The sequence below is a fragment of the Penaeus vannamei genome, chromosome 13, assembly GCF_042767895.1.
Source record: "Penaeus vannamei isolate JL-2024 chromosome 13, ASM4276789v1, whole genome shotgun sequence".
Classification (NCBI taxonomy): Eukaryota; Metazoa; Arthropoda; class Malacostraca; order Decapoda; family Penaeidae; genus Penaeus; species Penaeus vannamei.
This window is the reverse complement of record NC_091561.1, coordinates 3,083,690-3,093,678: the sequence shown is the minus strand read 5'-3', so window position 1 is coordinate 3,093,678 and position 9,989 is coordinate 3,083,690.

Below are 9,989 nucleotides of genomic sequence, written 5' to 3'. Positions count from 1 at the left end.
TCTTGTTGCTGCTTAGATTGTTCGCTCGACATTTATCATGGGTAGAAAAACTCGCAATAGGAATTATAAGTCACTAGACATGAGTGATGATAAATACGAAGAAGTGATGAACAAGTGTAAAGAACTTGAGAAAAAGTTAAGTGATTTACAAAAGGAGAACGAAAATCTCAGTGCTTGTTTAGAAATTGCGAACGCGCATAAAGAGTTTGCAAGTTCAACACCCCTCCCATCACCTTTGCCTAATGTCGTACTCGAGAAAAGTTCAGTACCTTACTTTGAAGCTCGTACTCCTGCATCAAATCCCCTTAAGAGAAACATGGAAGTTGAGTACTGGCTTAGACAAATAGAGCTAATTACGAGAGTAAAAGATGATGCAACACTAATAAACGCAGCTAGGTTACATTGCAAGGGAGCTGCAGAGCTGGTGATAAATTCTCCTCTCTTTGAAAATGTAGTTACTTGGCAAGATTTCAAAAATCTAGTAAGAAAGAAATTCCGTGGTACAAGCACTTCTGTAGACTTTTTCCGTTTCTTAAATGAAATTATATTAGCTCCTCATCAATCTCCTCAAGATTTGTATATTGAAATTCAAGGTTACGTCTATCAAGGTTTGAGAGATTATCCAGTAGCCGTGGGTAATGCTGAAGAGCTGATCACGAGGATTTTCTTGCAGTCGCTTCCTCTTGGGTTACGTGAAATGGTGATGATAAGATCAGATGCTCCTGTTGACGAATTGGTTGATACAGCGGCTAAAATTTGGAATTGTAGATCTGCACGTAAACAGAATTCTCGTTCGCAAGTTGCAGTTACCAATGACAAGGATGAAATTTACTGCGCCTTCCATAAATGCAAAGGCCACTCCACAGCTTCCTGTAGAGCTAAACCACCCGGTAACGTATGCTGGTCTTGCGGTAACCCCGGGCATCAACGTCGATCGTGTCCCTTTTCAGCAAGCCAGGCTTCATCGACCTCCCCATCGGTGGACGCCGCAGGCCTTTCCTCGGGATGCCACTAACATGCATAAGTCTGCAGTTACAACGGGTCCAGTTAATGACTCGGTTTCTGAAAGTTTTTCTGAAAGATGCCATAAACCTAATTCTGTGCCACTTAATTCTAAATATATTAATCCTATTTCTGATACACCTACAGGACGACCACTTATTCACCTATTTTGTGATCGGTCTAGGAAAGAAGCCTTTCTCGACACGGGTTCTTCAGTTTCTTTGGTAAAAAGGACTTCTCTGGAAAACGTTTCAAGCAGAATACACCCCTGTGTGAAATCCTTAACAGACGTCTCTGGATCAACATTGCAAACAGGAGGTGAAGTTGACATTGACATTCAGATTGCAGGTATGAGTTGCAAACACAGATTTGTGGTAACAGATTATCTAAAGTTTCCCGGTGACGTTCTCTTGGGCATGGACTTCCTGAGAAGATTTGACTTCAAAATGGTACATAAACGTTCGCCATGCAGATCTTATCTAATACTGCAGGATATCAGGTTACCTTTGAAATACACTGATAATGTCTCATGCCGTATCCAGTGTCAACTCGTCCAAACCTGTTTCTACTATATCTCTTCAGAAGCTGTTTGAACACCGCCAATCTCCATCTTATGCCCATGTGCACAGGACTACAGTATGCCCTCCTCATTCAGGACGTTTTATTCAAGCTTCCGTATCAAACTCTTCTCTCTTGAAAAATGTAAGTGACGTTTTCATTTCTGGTTTGATGACCTCCATACTGATTCCAAGAAGCATAGTCAAGAATAAAGATGGGAAAGTTGATATATGGATAGTTAATGACTCTGCTCATGCTCTGAAATTGCGTACGGGCACACGCTTGGCTGAAGTTGAGCCAGTTTCAGAACTTTCAGTTTCGACCATTTCTGCTTCAGACCCCACAGATTTCTCTATTGAAGAAGGAAAACTTAAACATTTGCCTCCTAAATCACGTAAGAACTTGAAAGATATCTTGCTTAAATATAAGAGTTTGTTTTCTGGTGAAAAGTCGGCAATTGGAACCATTCCAGGTGCAGTTCACAGAATCATCACAACAGATAGTACGCCAATCTGCACCAGGCAGTGGAGATTACCACACTCTGCAAAGGAGGTAATAAAGAAGACCTGCCAAGAAATGTTGGATGCCCAAGTCATAGAGCCATCATGTTCTCCTTGGTCCTCGCCAGTCGTTCTAGTAAGGAAACGAGACGGTAATCTGCGTTTTTGTGTAGATTATCGTAATCTGAATGCTAAAACTGTAAGTGATTCATATCCATTACCAAGAATTGATGAAATTCTAGATGATCTCCGTGACAATACTTATTTTAGTATTCTAGATGCAAGAGCTGCTTACTGGAGTATAACAGTTGCTCCAGAAGACCGTGAGAAAACGGCCTTTTCAGATGGGTCCAGATTATGGCAGTTCAGACGAATGCCATTTGGCTTGAAGACTGCCCCTGCAACCTTCCAAAGAATTATAAATATGGTCTTATCTCCTGTGCTAGGGAGACATACTCTAGCATATTTAGATGATGTAATAATTTTCTCTAAAGACTTTGAACAACATTGCCATCATCTAAACGAAACACTTTCATTAATGAACAAAGCAGGCCTAAAATTGAACTTGGATAAGTGCAGTTTTGCAGTTAAAGATTTCGAGTTTCTGGGGTTAAAAATTTCTATAAATGGTATATCTCATGACCCAGATAAGGTTCGGTCTTTTAATGAGCTACCTCCACCCACAGACGTAACTGGAGTTCGTAGATTTTTGGGATGCGTTGGCTTCTTTCATCGCCACATTCCACTTTGCTACCATTGCAGCTCCATTAAGCTCTCACCAGAAAAAGCCAGCCATTTAAATGGAATGCAGAACATAATGCAGCTTTTCGTCAGCTTCAACATCTCGTAACCACGGCACCAGTATTGCGAAGACCTGATTTCTCGGCTCCTTTCGAACTCCACACAGACACTTCAAGAGTGGGTATAGGTTCTTACCTCATGCAAGTTAATTCTGAAGGTAACCCCTGTGTTGTTGCTTATTACTCACGTAAGTCGAGGGGGTTCGAAATTCGTTACAGCGTTACTGACTTAGAGGCTCTTGCCATAATAGAATCTGTGAGACACTTTGATGCATATTTGTATGGTAAATCCTTTACCATTATAACAGATCACAGGCCATTAACTTATATTTTCACCCGAAGGACCAAGTCTCCACGTATGTCTCGCTGGTCCCATGAGCTGATGGAATACTCCTACCGCATTGTTTACAGAAAGGGATCTATTCACCACGTTCCTGATCTTCTAAGCCGTGACATTGCATCTATTGACCTTGCCATAGCTGAACCAACTGCTCTTCGAGAGGCACAACTTAAAGACCCCGTGTGGCATGAAGTTATAAAATTTCTGGAAGGTTCTGCATTGCCACAAAAACGTCTCCCAACATTCTTAGATGAGTTTGAACTTAAAGATGGTGTGTTATATCATCTAAAGGTATGTTCTGACAAGATTATTCATCGGTTGGTTATACCTAAGACACTTCAGAAGGAAGCTATAAGAATATCTCATGATTCCACTATAGCAGCCCACCCTGGTATTTTCAGGACATACCACAAACTAAAAGAGCATTACTATTTCCAGAACATGCTTTCAGCTACAAAGCAATATGTCAACGCCTGTCTTCCATGTCAAAAGAGAAGAGGGAGTGTAAAGCTAAATGCTCCGCTTTCACAAATACCTGTTGTCACTTCTCCTTTGGATAGAATTAGTGCAGATCTGATGGATCTCCACAGCTCATATAATGGAAACCGCTATCTTCTCTCCATAATAGACCACATGAGCAGGTATTTGCAACTTATTCCTCTTCCAAATAAGAGTGCCCAGACAATAGCTGATGCCTTTGTGGAACATTATTTCACACTATTTGGAGTTCCTAGAATGTTAACTACAGACAGTGGTTCAGAATTCAAGAACAAATTATTTTCTGAAGTCTGTGACATTTTAAGCATTAAAATGCATTATACAACGCTTTTTTATCCTCAGGCGAACGGCTTGGTCGAAAGAAGCAATAGATGCGTAAAAGATGCTATAGCTACTCTCTGTGATGATGCCCCCTTGTCATGGGATGAATATGTACCCCAAGTGCGGTATGCTCTTAACACGGCTTTTCACAGAGCGATTAATAATCAACCTTTGTTCCTGTTTATGGGTCATTCATGCTCTTATCCAATTGGGCTCACCAACCGTGTTACCATGAATGAGGATGATACAAGTACCGATCATCTTCTCAGGCTTCTCAAAGCTCAAGAAGTAGCAGTTGAAACTTTTTGCAAAACACGAGCAGAAAATGCTAAATACTACAATCGGAAAGTTCGTGAACAGAAAATTAATGTCGGATCTCTCGTAATGCGACGGTCTCATGATCAAGTTGAAGGTGTTAGTCGTGCTCTGCACCCTAGGTGATTGGGTCCGTGTGGAGTGAGTCGGTTGACCAGTCCAGTAACCTTTATCGTTCGTGATTTGTCCCCACCATTTGCTGAAAGAAAGGTTCATGCGAACCAGTTAAAGTTGTTTTCTTGTGATACTGAATTTTCGCTGTTGCCACAGGATTATGATTCTCTTGTTCAATTTGATTATTCTCGGTTGCGCCCTATGATAATTCGATCTCAAATCATGAAATAATATATAGATTTCCTCTATGTACTTACTAATTGTCGTTTCTTTTCAGTTTGCTTACTCGTCTTGAGTTACGCCTGCATTGCGTGTCTACAGTTTTGTTCCATGTCTGTCTGTATCCCATCCCTGCCTGGATCCTGGCCAGTGAAGTTGCTGTCAAGACGTTCAGCCTCAGACGAAATTCGGAAACCCGTAAACCTGTGCTGAGGGCCGCCAGACCATCCCGAAGACTGATGGGCCGCCTCCCGTGGATAGGGTTCTGGAGGAAGACTCACCGCTTCTTCCGCGAGGTCTCGCCTGATGAGCTGAGGCTTTCCGTCTCTTCTGCCGTGGGAGATGTTGTAGTGAACAAGAACAAGCAAAAAGCGCCGTAACAATACTCAAGACGCAGTCCGCCAATTCGAGTATGCAAACGAGTAGGCAAACAAGTCCGCGCCGTCTTGGAAGTGGCGGGAATTACCCGTATATATACCCCTCGTTCCGCCAAGACAAACCAGAGAGAGAGGGAGCGAGGCAACTACTGCTTCCACTGTTGTCCGAGTCCTGTCCTGTCCCACGACAATTATTGTAAGCGTGTGGGGAAATCCTAATATATATTTCTGATTTGAGAAGAGTTCTAAAGAAAATATACGTATCTTGACTTAATATCTTTTTTCTTTTTACTACCATACAAGATAAATTCTTGTAACCTGGAGCCTCCTGGAAATCTTACTTATATGAAAAAGATAAATAATTAACTTCTACTATCAAATAAGAAATAATAATCTTTTATAAATGAATGAACTTTGCCACGCCTACCACCTTGCTTTCTGATATACTACAGTGCAGCGGCGAGGTACAGCAGCGTATTGACGCTCGTGTGAACAGGCAGGAATTCCGGCTACTATCAACCACAGCAGCAGTCGACACTGTAAGAAGTGTAGTGATCGGGCCTCGGTGTGTGGTCGGTGCATGGTCCGATTTTTTCACATACTCGCAAGCTCCTAGTGACACCATATGTGCATACGTATCGAAATGTCGAGCCATGGCAGGTGAGTGTAAATTCCAGTGCCCTAAGTGTCGATGCTCCTTAGATGAGTACATGTTAGGTAAGAAAGTGGTAATGGGTCTAAGCGACCGTAGCATGAAGGCAGAAGTGCTAAGGTGCATCCCCCGCCTTGAATCAGTGAATGACATAATTCTTACGTGTGAGGTAATAGAGTCTGCTGAAAAAGCAGCAGGTAGGAGTGCCGTAGGTAATGTGGCAAGTGTGTTGGCTACACAGGACCCGGTCATGACGTCACCATCCCCCTCCCCGGACCCCACACATATTGAAGTAGCAGCGTCAGGCGCATCACGTCGACCTAACGACCAGCAATCTTCACGTTACACTGGAGCCAGACGTGGTCGTAAACGCTGCAGGGGATGCGGGGACAGTGACTGTCGAGGAGACCGCCAATGTCGTGCCTTTGGGGTTGTTTGCCGCTCGTGTGGACTTAAGGGGCACTTCTGGCGCCAGTGCCCAACCCTCACCCCAAAAGGCAGTGCTGTCACATCCAATGCAGTGACAATAGGGAGTGTGGACACATTGGCATCATTGCCTGTTATAGTTGTCTGTGGTAACCTTCGCGCCAGGTGCTCGACCATGGCTGTGGCAGACACTGGCGCCCAGGTGTCCATGGCAGGGCGCACATTATTGAACAATCTTGGCATCCTGCAGCACCAACTACAACCAGCACCTGTAGCAGTCAATCATGTTGCTGGGGGTGGCGTGCGTCTCCTTGGAAGCTTGATCTGTCAGCTTGTGGTGGGTCCTGTTACTACAAATGAACGCATTTTCTTTGCAAACGGGGTCGAGCGTCTCTACCTGTCTCTCGGAGCATGCAAGTCGTTATGTCTAGTACCGCCTGAGTTCCCATGCCACTCAGTATCCATCTGTTCGGTAGCACCCCTAGACATCCCACAGGTCCCAACACGTCCAGAGGAGCCACCTTATGAGCTGGTAGAAGAGAATGTGGACCGTCTAGAGAAATGGTTCCTAGAACACTTTGGGCGCACGGTATTTGCTGTGGGACGTGCACCCCTCCCAGAAATGCAAGGTCCGCCACATCACATCCACCTGCGTCCAGACGCACGCCCACATGCAGTCCATGTCCCAGCTACAGTGCCACACCACTTCTACGATGAAGTGCGACAACAGTTAGATGATGATATCAAAAAGGGAATCATTGAAGCAGTACCTGCTGGGTAACCAACTGAATGGTGTTCACGAATGGTGGTTGTACCCAAGAAGGACGGAAGACCCCGTAGGACAGTCGATTTCCAGCGGCTCAATCGGGCGAGCATGAGAGAAACACACCACACAAGGCCCCCCTTTGACCTCATCACTAGTGTGCCAAAGCACACTGTAGCAGACGCATACTCTGGGTACCATCAAATACCACTTGACAAGGAGAGCCGCAAATTAACAACATTCATCACCCCATGGGGTCGATTCAGATACTGTAGAACTCCCATGGGACATTGTGCTGCACAGGATGCATTTACTAAACGCTTCGATGACATAATCAGCACTGTGCCCAGAAAGATGGTGTGTTGATGATACGCTGTTGTACGACGGGAGTATTGCTGAGGCATTCTGGCACACATATGACTTCCTGCTAAAGTGCATGGAGAATGGTGTAACCCTGAGACCAGACAAATTTCACTTCTGCAAAAGAAGCGTTACATTCGCTGGGTACGTTCTTGATTGGGAAGAATAACAACCCAGCAAGGACCTCGTCAGGAGCATTATGGAGTTCACAATGCCTACCCGGCCCACTTTAACCGATGTCCGTGCATGGTTTAGGTGTGGTCAACCAAGTGGGACCATTCCCTGGCAGTGGCCCTCATCATGGAGCCCTTTAGAGAGCTCCTAAAGAAGCCAGTAGCGAAGTCGGTGTACTGGGACGAACAGCTGCAAGCCATATTTTCATCGGCAAAGGATACCATTGGACAGCTGGCTGCTGCAGGGTTACGCTACTATGACGTCTCACGTCCAACGGCCGCATTCACTGACTACAGTCGCCAGGGTATTGGATTTCTTGTCATGCAACAGTACTGCCAATGTATATCTCAGGAGTCACCGCTGTGCTGCACAGGCGGGTGGAAACTAGTGTTGTGTGGTAGCAGGCACCTAACGGCTGCAGAAAAAAACTACAGTACCCTTGAAGGGGAAGCCCTTGCTATCGCATGGTGCCTCAAGAAGGCGCGCCTCTTTCTACTGGGCTGTAGGAACCTCACATTCATCACCGACCACAAAGCTCTCACCAGAATTTTTGGTGATAAGGAACTAAAGGACATCAACAACCCTCGTATTTTGAACCTTAAAGAGAGGACGCTCATGTACTCCTTCCGTATCAAATACCTGAAAGGCAAGACGAACTGTGCAGCAGATGCATTGTCTCGGTACCCAATGCTGTTGGGCCACCCAGAGGAGTCCGATGAAGCCAGTGATGAACTGGTGTGTGCAACCCTAGTAGCAGCTGCATCAGAAGCAGTTGAAGGTGATGGTGGGCGTGTTGTGGACATCCAACAGGTCGAAGAGGAAGCAGCCAAGGATGAAGAATACCAGTTGCTACATGAATGTGTGTCCAACGAGGGCTGGACTGACCGCAAGGACATGGAGCCGCTTGCTCTACGGCCATATTTCAGGATGCGTCGTCACTTGTCATGCCAAGGAAATCTTATCTTGTACACCAATGATGAGAAACAACCACGTCTAGTTATCCCCATGGCCCTCAGACGTACTGTGCTCACTAATCTCCACGCAGGTCATCAGGGTAGACAGACTATGCTCCGCAGAGCACGCCAGTCAGTCTACTGGCCTGGCATTGATGCTGATGTGGAACAGAAGCGGCGCCAGTGCCAGGTATGTGAGACATGTGCCCCTTCCAACCCAGCAGAAACGCTCATGCCAACACCATCCCCCCAGTACCCGTTTCAGTAGGTCGTAGCAGACCTGTTCCAGATCAACGGCCAGAACTACATTGCCTACGCCGATAGATTGACAGGTTGGTTGGAAGTGGAACATCTACCAGGGGACACCACAATTGCACGTCTCATAGTTGTCTTCAGGAGGTGGTTCAGGCGATTTGGAATCCCAGAGGAGCTGTCATGTGATGGGGGTACAAATCTTATCAGCCAAGAATCAAGGAGTATTTTCGATGCATGGTGTGTGCGGCTAAGAATTTCGTCGGCTCACTATCCCCAGTCCAACGGACGTGCAGAAGTGGCTGTCAAATCCGTTAAGAGGATATTACGAGGCAACACTTCGATGAATGGATCTCTGGACACTGATGCCGCCGCTAAAGCCCTCATGCAATACCATAACACCCCACTACAGAACTCTAATGCTTCTCCAGCCCAGCTGCTGACTGGGCGTCAGTTAAGAGATGCCATCCCAGTAGACAGCTCGAATTATAGGGTCAGCGAGCAGTGGTCTCGGTAACTGAGGAGCCGTGAACGAGCCTTGCAACAATTGGGAAAAAATGCCTCATTAAGACACAACGTGTCAGCCCATGTGACCTCACGCCCATTGAACCAGGAAAACGCGCCCGTATCCAGAACCCCAGCAGCAGGCGTTGGGGACCGGTTGGGCACCATTATAGAGCTGACAGCACCTCAACAGTATTTGGTAAGGCTTGATGGCAGTGGAAGAGCCACAATAAGAAACAGACGGCACCTCCGTCCTCTCATGAGTGAAACCCAGGCCCAATCACAAGACGGAGGAAGCAGTAATCCAGCACCCCCTTCCACCGCTGCAAGACCGAGACGCGTCAGACGTGCCCCGCAACATTTGAATGATTATATAGTTTATAATGTCACGGAATGAGGAACTACTCAGGAATCTATTTCTTTTGTATGTGTAAAACACATGGATATTTTGTTCAATTTTATATTGCCTCTGTTTACTCTCACCGCCGTATATGTTCATTACACAAGCTTAAATGACTGTGTTATTAAATCCTTTTTGTACTCTTATATTTTGTACATGTAAAACACGAGCATTTTGTTCAATTTTATATTGCCTCTGTTTACTCTCACCGCCGTATATGTTCATTACACAAGCTTAAATGACTGCCTGTGTAATTAGGGGGGAAGTGTATGAGTGTTTACCAGCACACTCGAATGCTACCTCTAGTTGGTGACATGAAGTCGCACCAGAGGCAGTTACCCGCCAGCCGCCATTCGAGATAGGTGTCCGTAGCTCCTGTTATTTCTCTAAATAAACTTATACACGCATACCTGCGTTTGCTCTCATCACCTCCAGCTCCTACAAATAATGATAAAGATAAT